This window comes from Nicotiana tabacum, chromosome 7 (assembly GCF_000715075.1).
Source record: "Nicotiana tabacum cultivar K326 chromosome 7, ASM71507v2, whole genome shotgun sequence".
Lineage (NCBI taxonomy): Eukaryota > Viridiplantae > Streptophyta > Magnoliopsida > Solanales > Solanaceae > Nicotiana > Nicotiana tabacum.
Window position 1 is genome coordinate 89236504 of NC_134086.1, and position 11965 is coordinate 89248468.

General features: G+C 33.3%; 2 long non-coding RNA genes across 3 annotated transcripts; both read left to right on the plus strand.

Moving 5' to 3' along the window:
- Window positions 1–600: 600 nt before the first annotated feature.
- LOC107824998 (uncharacterized) lies at window positions 601–3565 on the plus strand. Its single transcript, XR_001656973.2, has 3 exons — window positions 601–690; window positions 1325–1387; window positions 2072–3565. It is a non-coding gene; the product is annotated as an uncharacterized LOC107824998 (long non-coding RNA).
- An 8-nt stretch (window positions 3566–3573) lies between these two features.
- LOC107821697 (uncharacterized) lies at window positions 3574–7731 on the plus strand. Of its 2 annotated transcripts, XR_001656195.2 has the most exons (3): window positions 3598–3957; window positions 5695–5794; window positions 5886–7731. It is a non-coding gene; the product is annotated as an uncharacterized LOC107821697 (long non-coding RNA). The 2 variants fall into 2 exon arrangements; XR_012711721.1 differs by lacking the exon at window positions 5695–5794 and having other exon boundaries at window positions 3574–3957.
- Window positions 7732–11965: the final 4234 nt, after the last annotated feature.

An 11965-nucleotide genomic window follows, 5' to 3' on the forward strand; every position in this document is an offset into this window, starting at 1 on the left:
CGTGTGATCACATCACCAATATAACATCATGAACATCGAATTGAACCTCAAGATCCATGAAATTCCTCAGATTTCCTTTTAAACATCAATTTTCCAATTAGGGTCTGGATCACGTCAAACGACGTCCGTTTTTTTTTTACCAAACTTTATAGGAGTGATTCAAAATATATATAAGACCTGTACCGGGCACCTGAACCAAAATACGGGACCGATACCATTATTTTCACATCAGTTTTCATTTCACTTTTCTTTAAACATTTTGAGAAAACAATTTCACATAAAAATTCATAACTCGGGCATGGGACCTCAGAATTCGATTTCGGGCATACGTCCACGTCCCATATTTTCCTGCGGACCCTCCGAGATCGTCAAATCACGGGTCCGGGTCCGTTTACTCAAAATATTGAACGGAGTCAAACTTATTCATTTCGAGGTAAAAACTTAGAAATTTTCACAAGATTTCACGTTTAAGCTTTTCGGCTACGCGCCCGAACTGCGCACACAAATCGAGACGACTCTAAATGAAGTTTTCAAGGCCTCGGAGACATTAGTAGGCTCAATTTGTCGAGCACATACATGAATCAGGTAACAAATGAATCAAATTGGTCAAGAAATAAAATCAGACAGGCGGCTTGCCACCATTAGGAAGATCTACCCACTTCCTCTCCTCCAACGCTCTTTTCTTTTCAAGTAAACTTTTATCAACCTTTGTTTATCAATCTCTTGATATCCCATTTCGGGATTCATTTCTATATTGTTTATTTTCTGTTTTATCTGTGCATGTTGTCGTAATGATAGTTGAAATATCAAGAAGCTTGACTGATCAGCAAACTAAGATTCAAAATGATTTCACTCTTCTTTGATTTAGTTTATTGGTGATACATGTTTCAAGGTTTGATATTATGACGTAGATGTCTCTACAAGATCGATTACCATATGTTGTAGGCAATTTGATATCTCCTTTCCGTCTATTCACCAAGCAGAAGGATGGGTTATTTGGATTTTCGAAAGATTACTCTGATTTAAAGCTCTATCATTATAAAGAGAATTGGTAATGAAATCTTCCTTCGTCCAATTATATATATTGGATCATCCACGTCTGCAAAAGCTGCTATTTTCAATCTTTTTTGTTGCTTTGCTTTTTTTATTTGCCAAAATTAATCGAAGTTGCTTACTCTCTACTATCATTGATTTCATTGCTCTACAAGATTTTGATAGCACATTTTGTAATTTAGTATGTAAATTTATTCTTTTTTTTTTTATGACATACTGAAATTTTGCCCTACTAACTTCTGTACTCTTCTTTATTTTCTCGCTTATCCAGAAGTAATGAGAGGTTTATGGGCAGAAGGGTATGCAGAGATTAAACAATATTAATTTGGAACAGGTGAGAAGCAACAGAATACTAATATAGTATTTTAATTTTTTTTTCTTATTTGATATATGCTATTTTGAGTGAAATCTTTTATCTGACGTCGAGTTAAACAGGTGATACTAATGCTTGAAATAAGTTGCTCTGACATTAGTTCTCTGCCAATGTATTGGTTTATCTTTTATTTTTAATAATTAATTTGAGGTCTTACAGTATAACTGAAGAATTGAAAAAGTAATTTGGATTGTCATCAGCCACTATGTAACTTTCTTTATAAGGTGGTCTTAAGTTTCTTTTGTACTTTAGGCTAAGCAAATAACTTATCAAATTAATTATCTCAAAAATTCAGGGCATCTCAGAAAATGAATTGATCTTAGTTCTGGTGAGAAGATTGTCTAGGAAAATGACCGATGAGAAATAGTATGATAATTTATCTTGGTTTTGGAACTATGGAGTGTCTTAGTAGATATATGCTTTACCAATCAACAAGATATGGAGCTTCTGATAGCAAAAGCTTTTTGGACCAAGCAGACGGCAGTGGCTTAATTTCTGTTAAAACTCATTTATTTGGTCTCTCTCAAATTCCGTGAGGGAGCATCTTTAGTTGTGAAAAAGACCTTAATGAATGTATTTCATGCCTTTATACAAGAGAACCGTAATTTAAATTGGCTCCAATAATGCCACTTCTTATGCTCACAGCTCTATACTTCTCTCTTTGATGATCCCATGTTGGCAAAATTTGGTTCCTCAATCTGATTTTTCGAGGAAAGCATATGGACAAGTTTCCATTTGATCGAGATGTCTGGTATAGCTTCTTTTCATATCATGGTAGTGGAAATGGATATTAGCAAAACTTAAGCAAAGTTTAATGGCTATTCTCCGAAACACTGGTAAATGTTCGTTCTTTTTTTTTTAATTCCAGTTAATTTCTCTTTATTGTTGATATGAATCATGTATTATGAAATACGATTGTAGTGTGTCTAACGTTTGACATTCTGATAGTTTTTACCAGCAACAAAATATATGAAGCAAGTCCAAAAACCTTAAAATGTACCCTAACTACCGAGATTCTGTCTGGCACGATGTGTACGAATATACTTTCCATGACCTTTAGACAAGTGATTCTGCCGTATATTTAGAACATTTAACATATAATTTTTATACCAGTGGCTGAAAGAAAAATAGATGATCATGAAACACCAAGAGACGTGGGGAATTTCTTATGTTTTAATATCACCTATCGGCTATCGCTGCTTCCTCCATGTCTATCTTTCTATCTCTCTAATTCTGATAATCATGTATTTTCATTCATCAAGCTCTCTTCTAATATCAGATTTATACTGTCTATCTTGCAGATACCACGTGATACTGATAGATTAAGTTATGTTATTCCTTTCCTATCATCACCTCATCAGATGAACGAGTCATTTTTGTTATTATTGAAGTTATATCTTACTGCGCTTGCGCTTGAAAGCACAAAAGAGATTTTCTTAATTAATCTCCAAGACCAGTAGAAAAGCTCTTTCCCTTGGTTTCACAAGCATAATATTATTATTGTGTCAGAAGATTCATCTGTTGCTCTATACAACTTACTAGAATGTGAGATAATTTCAAATTCCTATATTTTGCTCCAGCAAATTTCTTCTTAAAAAGGTGAATTACATCTTACGGGGGAGACAGATGAGTAATTGATTAGCTTTGAATTCACTTTCACGTCACTCGGAATATGGGATATTATTCCTAAAAAGAATATAGTTAGTTAAAGTGTGGGGTGTTTCTGACTTTTTACCATAACTACAATCTCTCAGTCACTTTTTTAAATTCAGCACGAGACAGGAAGAGTAGTGTTGTGTCATGTAATAATTAGAATATAAAAATATATTCCAAATACTAATAAAATGTTGCTCAATCATGAGCTCTTGGCTTTAGCAGTACTTTACATGACCAGCTAAACTAAATTAGAAAACTTGCAGTAACTTTTCTAGCAAGAGGATCGAAGGCGTGGTTACAAAGTGACCTGCGTGACTTATAATCTATTTTATCACTTGAGAAGGAGATTAATATTTTAATATGCTAGAGCCTAGATGTTAAAAATCTGTCATAGTCCAGCGAAAGTGGATAAGATCTTTTCTTATATTCTTCTTCTTATAATTTTCTTTATTTATAGTCTACCAACAATTTTAATCTTGAATTTAAATATATAATATGTTGACGGAACATTTGATTATCCGTGTAATTTTCTATGTGTGGTTTGGGGGATATGGAGTAAGTATGGCAGAAAATAGTTGTTGTGATGATCCGTTCAACTTTTCAATTCCCCTTATTAATAAGCGACAGTTTGAGGAGCTTGGGGTCGTCTGGGGGTATTTTGGGAAAACTGCAAATATTTTGGCAAAATTTACGTACTAACCGTACTTTGGTTTTGCCACGTTCCTTACACCGCTCAAACGAACAACATCTATACTCTACTTCACATTGTTCTTCCTTGAAGTTGTTAGTGCTCAACTCCTCTTCCAATTTCCTCTATCTCTTTCAATCTTCTCTCTTCCTGGACAATTTATTCGCGTTGGTCGTACAGTTATAAGGTGAATTTTGGTTTCTTATTTTCTTGATTTTTGGAATAGCTGTTGCATAGAATTGTTTAAACATAGTAAATTATTGGTCGATCACTCTCTGTTCCTTTATCCAGAAAAATCTAGGACGAATATCTTATTACAAAAGAAAGTGATTATAAACTACCAGTTGACTTCCCAACCCTTCGAACTAGACATTATGGGGTGCAGACGTTCACCACATGATATTGAAAATAAAATTGGTATGCTACAACATCGATCCAAACGCTATAGTTTGACACTAAAAAAGTAAAATCAAAATTCTTGTTTCGACAAGGTTAGACATTAGAATCTGATTCAAGAACACAAGGGATCGACTTGAAAAGGGAGGGATCGAGCATGATTTTCAGATAATACGCTATTGATACTAATCTTTCTACTGCATGATTTTCAAAAGGTTTGCATTATTTGAAAATTTCATTATTTTTAAAAGGTTTATTAGTTGGAGTTCATAATGATTTTCCGAAGGGATAAGTTGGATTAAACTTATTTGTTTCTACTAAATAGTCCAAAATTACATATGTACAATATGTTCCTCAAGGGGACCAATTAGCTTAGGTTTTCCGTTTTGCAATTAGGGACTGATAAGATAAGTGGGTGAGGGCTTGCTAGAGCAAAGGCATTTATGAGAGTTATGAATGCAGTTGCGCTAAATTCTCAACTGAAGCCGCTTTGCCTAACTAGGATTATAGGTTCATGATCTTTAAGCTATAAATAAGTTTAGTTTATTGTGAATGTTAATGCATTATTTCTTCTTTACTTGCAATTTTATAGTAAAAAGGAACTATTAACCAGTAATCGATATTGCAAATTATGTTACTGTGTTTGATGTTGTTGTATTAGTACTCTGCTGCATTTTTGTTCTGGTAACCAAAAAGAATAAAGTGCCTAATCATATTTATATGGTTCTTTATAGAAATAGCTCATATTAGCAAAGCGAATTGTAATATGAAGCAATAACTGTAGAATTATAGTTGGATTTAATAGTTAGTATCGTAAAACTGATTAATTGATAATATTTTCCATTCCTGTTTTCAATTTTATTCTCAACATCCCCCTGCCAAAAAGTTTTTTGTGTTCTGCTTCTGGCTGCAATGAAAGAGCACCGATCTATATTTAGCATATAAACTTCACAAAGTAATTTTATTGTCTTACAATTTGATGATCTTTAAGCTATAACTAAGTTTAGGTCATTGTCAGCTTTCCAACGTGATTTACTATGGTGTACGCTCATTAGATTCGGTAAGAATCACTTAAGTTTTATTACTTTTGTTGTAATTTATTACTGGAAATAATTTAATCCTTTTAATAGACTTGGCCAAGGAAAAAGCACAGGTCTGTATTTAGTGTATAAATTTCATAAAATAATGTCATTGTCTTATAATTGATAATTGACAATCTTTAAGCTATAAATATTAGGCGATTGTCAAAATTAATGCATTAGTTGCTCTTTACTTACATTTTATCCTACAATCTGTGTATTTATTGTCATTATATGAGTTCTCTGCTGCATTCTTATTTTGGTAGCTATAAAGAATAGAGTACCTAATGATGTTGAAACAAAGGAGAATTTTGATGCAGCTAAAGGGCTTGACAATATGCTTAACAACTGAACATTTTTCCCGCTCAGCTGAAGTTATTTCTTCAGTGGCTTTGCAGTGCCAAATCTTCAATTGCTAATAAAAAGTTGTACTTATCTTTGTGGTTCAGATTTTCTAACAGAAATAAAGCTAGAACAAGATCAAGATCACTAGCACTGATCCAAACTCCTTGACATCAGTTTCATGTAAAACTGATCAATACTACCATGGTGGTTGCAAAACTTTCTTACGTTTGTCAAATAGCATGCTCAATAAAACGTTAATGTTCTTTATTGACATGTTGATGTTGATAATATGCAGGTTGTTGACATAACCTTTATTAAGAAAAAATCATGTTCTAGACCAAGTAAGTCAACATGTGCTTCTACTGCTACATATGGTGACGGTGAGTATCTTGCTTGCTCTCTTTCTGGCATTTCATTTTTTTGCTCTAAATGAACTCAATTTTAATTTGCCGATAATTGTTTTCTGAAAATAGGTTGACATACTCCTATAAACATTGATATTTTCTACCTTATCAAAAAAAAAAAATATTGATCTTTCCCCGAGCAATGCGCTACGTCCTACAATGTTGAAGAACCGATTTGCTGACACCATCATCAAAGTGAAACGGAAATCTCTTTCACTTGATGAGTGTATTTCGTATCACATAGTTGAATCAGCATGATAAGTCTAATCTGCAGTCTGAAATAGCCTATCTCTTATCCAACAATATTCTTTCGTATTCGACAGTAATAGCTTTAATGCAGATTTTCCTAATCGCCTGTGTTGTTTTCTTTTGTCCTGCTTTAACTCAAGCTTGGTCTCTTTCGTCCGTAGTATTATATTCTTGCGTCAGCATCATACTAATTGAGTTTGTTCATCCTTACGTCATAGGTGTCTTGTTATACTAAATGGCAATTTGAAGAATTTGTTTATTGAAGCACATATTGATTTTGACATTATATTAGAAGTATTAGTATAATAATCGCATAGAAAAACTGATAACTAGATTTCTTTTTATTTCTAGGTAGGTTGAAGATTGCACTGGACATACTACTTTTCTTTCCTTTTCTTGTTCTTTGTACTGAAATTTCTGCTACTTCTTTCTTCTGTTGAAGTGTATTCTGTTCGGTAAATATACGGTTTTACAGTGAGTGTAGCATTAAAGTTGTAGGTTAATGGACTTTCAAATGAGAAAAAGTCCAATAGTCCATTCTTTCTAATGTTCTGCATGTTTATTGACTTCAGTTGGTCTGCTATAAAAAGGTATACCACAGATGTGAAGTTCTATAATCAGGAATTCAACAAACACGTTTTGTAGAGAAAAAGTGATCATGTGTCACCAACCATTTGCTATTATATTCTGGTAGTAATAACGTTATTGCAGATCTATGGATGTTCCTCTAAGATAACCCTAATAATATTATTGCATATCTATAGATGTTTCTTTAAGACCACTTTTCATTTCGTTTCACTGTGAGAAACTTTATTTCTCATGATTTGTTATTGTTTTATTCATTTCATTTGATAGGGTAATCTTTATGGTCAAGATATTACCAGTATAAGGTATGAAAAAAAATCCCTTTAGAAATGCAAGGTAGTTAGACTTTACACAATAGACCAACTGTGCTTCAGCTCTGCCCTTGATCCTATATATAATGGAAGCTTAATGTACCAGTTCGGTATTTATTGTTCTACTCTGTAAACTGCAAACATGATAGGATTATATTTACAATCTTATAGAAGTTTGTCGCCTTCTGCTTTCCCTCAGAGTGGTACCTCAGAGTGGTATCTGAGCCTGAAAAATCTACAGAGTATTATATCTGGACCGGGATCACAGAGTTTATACATTTATGACAAAAGGCCTTTCCAATTGTACGATTGCTTAACAAATGCAATCCTTGCATCAAGCATTGACAACTATCCTGAAGAAAACATTTTGAATACATTAGAACCAAGTGACTGAGTTGGCTGCTGGGCTTCATACTGGACAAGTAGAGGAGAAATATCAAAGTTTGTGCTTGATTTCATAATTCATGTGCAACCATTTCAAGGTTTCACCTCAAGTTCTATTTTCGGTGATGTTATGGATTTGTTCATTCGGCTTGGGTTTTTTTCTCATTAACCAGAAATATTATAATTTTGTAACAACATATTTCCAGTTTGGTTTTCCTCTTTATTCAACAAAAGCTGTGAGATTCAGAGTCGGACATCCTAATGTTAAATTTCCATGTTGCATAATTGTCTTTAACTCTCGCTCTAAATCTGGCAAAAAAATTAATATTGTTTCTAAGATAAAATCACAGGTTATTTGGTGATTTTGTCTATTCTTTCTTTATTTACTAGCTTAACAGCTCCAATTTTGCTAGAATCTGATTAATTCAGTGGAGCTTCTCATGTGGAGGTGTGTGCGTTTATGTTGGGACTCTATATTTTCTATCTGTAGTTTTAGTTGAATAGACAAAGAACCCAAAATATCCATATAAACACATATTGCTCACAGCCTCACACATTTAACTTTATTCTACAAAAAAGGATGGTGGACTTGTTTTAAGTAGCCCTCAAAGGCATAAATCTATTGTTAAAAATAATATTAACAACAATACTAAATAGCCGTTGGGCCCGGGCTTAGTCCGGGCTAACCCTCACTAGTTATTACTAAGATAGTTATTACATAATTTGACTAAAAAAACAAGAATTAGCAAAAAACAAGAATTAGCTATGAAATTCAAATTGTAGCTAATAGGATTTTTAAATAATATTTCTCTAATTCATCTCTACATAGGATTAACGATAATTTTTTATTAACTACATAATTTGACCGTTGCTAAATTTTTTTTTCTTTTTGTAGTTGGCATATCTAGAATACATGGCACCTAGACGATCATTTTGATACGAAATTAAATCAAAAGAAGGGGACACATAATAGATCACTGAGCCTTTAAAATTATCTTGATTGTTTCATGCTTAGATATACTGACCGCTACTTTATCAATTGAATATGATAAATATTCGTCATTTTCAAGAGTTTATATTTTGTCTAAACTTTATTTTCAAGATTTTTTTTAAAAAGATTATACACATTGTTATAGGGTACACGCGCATCGCATCGCATGTGTCCTAAAACTAGTCTATATCTTCTATATTATTATAAAAGTATGAATAAAATGTCGGTTTACAAAAATAACCTCATAATACTAAGCTTAATAACTCATAATGAGATGACATAACTGGAATTCTAGACGTTAGCCTTGTAATCCTATTAGTTTTAGGACATCTCAATGTGTTAGTGTACAAAAATATTCCTAAGATATTGGATTTACTTTTTCCATAAATTTCGGTTGTTGTAGAGTTTAGGACTTCGAATTCATTAAAAAAACTGCGATCTTGGTTTAATTAATACTAATATATTCATATTTGAAAATGTCACTAACGTAAATCATATATTTTGAAGGACATACGAATAAGAACTTTGAATTAGAAAAAGATTTGGCTATCTTTCACGTGACAATGTTCCTCCCGCTCAAAGTGACACAAAAAGTCAACATAATATATGTTGTAAAACTTCGCTTCAAAATTTTAAAAATCAAAAGTGCACATTAAATTGGAAAAAGATTAAGTCTCTAGAGAATTGAATATCCTAAAACAAAAAATGAAATCACTAAAAAGATGACTTATGGTAAATACAATTTTTACGTATAATAGACATTAAATTGTGTATCATGCACTTGCCACTTGATCTATTTTGCTATAGAATGTAAAAGTAAAACAATGACATGTTATATCTATATCTATTTATCTATATCTATATATTATTATAAAAGTATGACTACAATGTTGGTTTACAAAAATAACCTTATAAGTAATATTAAGCATAATAATTCACAATACAAGGATATAACAGGAATTCTAGATATTAACCTTGTATATTATTATAAAAGTACGAATAATTTATGCTAAATGTTAAATGACTAAAATATCCCCAAAATATTAATCGACTTTTATGCCCTTTAATATTTGTATAATTTAAGGATCTAATTGTAAATTACCTAATGATGAAATTCTTTTCCGATTTAAACTACACATGTCCTACAAAATTGATCCTACTTGAATTAGGAAGCAACGTCCATAATTTCTTTTTAAAAAAAATATTGTTCCTAATTACAAATAAATATATGTAATTGTGTGAGAATAGAAGATTTACGTAGTATATGAATTATATTTGAAAAAAGGGATAGTTAAATATATAGTCTTGTGCATTGTATCTAATAAGTAGGATTTTAAATCAGCTAAACATTTGTTAACTTTGAATATGGTAAATCATTACTGCTGCAAACATTGCCAAGTTTGTAAAGGACTCTAATCTAAAGATCAATGTCTATTAAAAGTTGAATATCACCTTACATATTTATTTGGTTCCGAGAGCCGCTTTTGAAGTATTCAATAATACTTTTCATGGCACTCCAACTATCTTCGAAAGCCCTAAATTCATTGTAGGCTTAACGTATGTTCAGTTTTTCTTTCTGTTTTTATTGTAAGCCTTTTAATTTAATGTTATATTTGTGAAAGATAGAATTTTTAACTGTGTGTCTTCTATTGTTCAAGATAAAGTAATCAAAGTCATGTGTTCCTTCTTTCAATTTTCGTCTTCTTTATTCTGAATTCATCTCTTTGCATAAGTCACACATTATATTAACTCTTAATTATTAATGTATTACAGATAACCTTCTCTTATATTGTGAGAAGATAAAAACTTGAAAGGGAGCTATCGGTTGCTTACCATTCAAAAGAATTTTTGTCTTCAAACTATAATTTTATGATGGATAAAATTGCCCCATTGCTTATTCTTCCAAGAATATTTTATGTCATCAAGATATAATTCAATGATATATGGATTAAGTTGTAATACCTAATCGGGCATGTCATATGTCACGACCCTAAACTCGGATTCGGTCGTGATGGCGCCTCTCGTAAAAACAAGGCCAGCCGACACATACCCAATTCCCTTTTAAGCAATTAAGATAATACAATTAAGTCTTAAACATGGTAAAATCCCAAAATAAGCAGTGACAGTACAATTTGTGGAATTAAAACAAACATAGCCCGACATCCGGGTGTCATTAATCATGAGCATCTATCACTATACTACAAGTCTGAAGAGTCTACATAATCTAATACACAACTAAAACATGGAAATAAGATAAGGGAAGAAGCTCTAGGCTGCGAAAGCCAGCAGCTACCTAGAGAATCTCCGAATCCGCCTAAGCTGGAAGGATCAACACTTGCTAGCGGGACCTGAAGCGCCTGAATCTGCACACGGGGTGCAAGGAGTAAAGTGAGTACTCCAACTCAGTGAGTAATAATAATAAATGCAGACCGAGAAATAAGAAATCAAGTAAAGCACATTACAGGCTATAAGGAAGCAGTAAAAGCCAGTAAAAGTAATGAAACAGTGAAAGTATGCAAAGTCACTTTAGTTCAGTTTAAGCTTATAAAAATGCCCTTTTTAAACAGTTAAGCAAGTAAAAGATAGGCAACTAGAAAAGGTAAACACATAAAGAACTGCCCCTCAGGCGCAATACCAACAGAATCAGCCCCTCGGGCAACACATGGAACAATACCAGCCCCTCGGGCTCTATCTCATATCACAATGGGTACTCGCGCTCACTGGGGGTGTGCAGACTCCTAGAGAGGCCCCTTACGGCCCAAGCGCAATATCAAGCCATCTTGTGGCATCATCACTAGGCTCTCGGCCTCATATCAACAAGTCACCTCGTGGCGTACAGATCTCAGGCCCTCGGCCTCATAATCATAATCGGTGTTTCCTCACAACGTAGGCCCTCGGCCTTACTCAGTCAAAATCTCACAAGCCAATCGGGCAACAGTTAAACATGGTTCTCAGCCCAAAATATCATTTAAAATATCATTTAAGTGTTAAAGCAGGGTAAACATGGCTGAGTTATGAAAACAGTAGAATATAGCATGACTGAGTTCAAGTATAAAGTCAAAACAGTGAGAAAATATCAGTAAAAATCCCCTAAGGGTCCAAATAGTTAACACGAGGCCCAAATATGGCATTCAGCCCAAAACATGATGATAGCAAATAGTTTTCAGCCAAATACGCGGTAAAATAATCATTCGAGACGGACTAAGTCACAATCCCCAACAGTGCACGACCCCACGCTTGTCATCTAGCGTGTGTGTCACCTCAATATAGCACAACGATGTGCAATCCGGAGTTTTATACCTTCAGGACAACATTTACAATCATTACTCACCTCAATCCGGTCCAAAATCTATCCCATGATGCCTTTGCCCCTCGAATCGGCCTCCACTTGCGTCGAATCTATCCAAAATCAGAATCACGACGTCAAAATATGCTAAGGGAACGAAGCCCA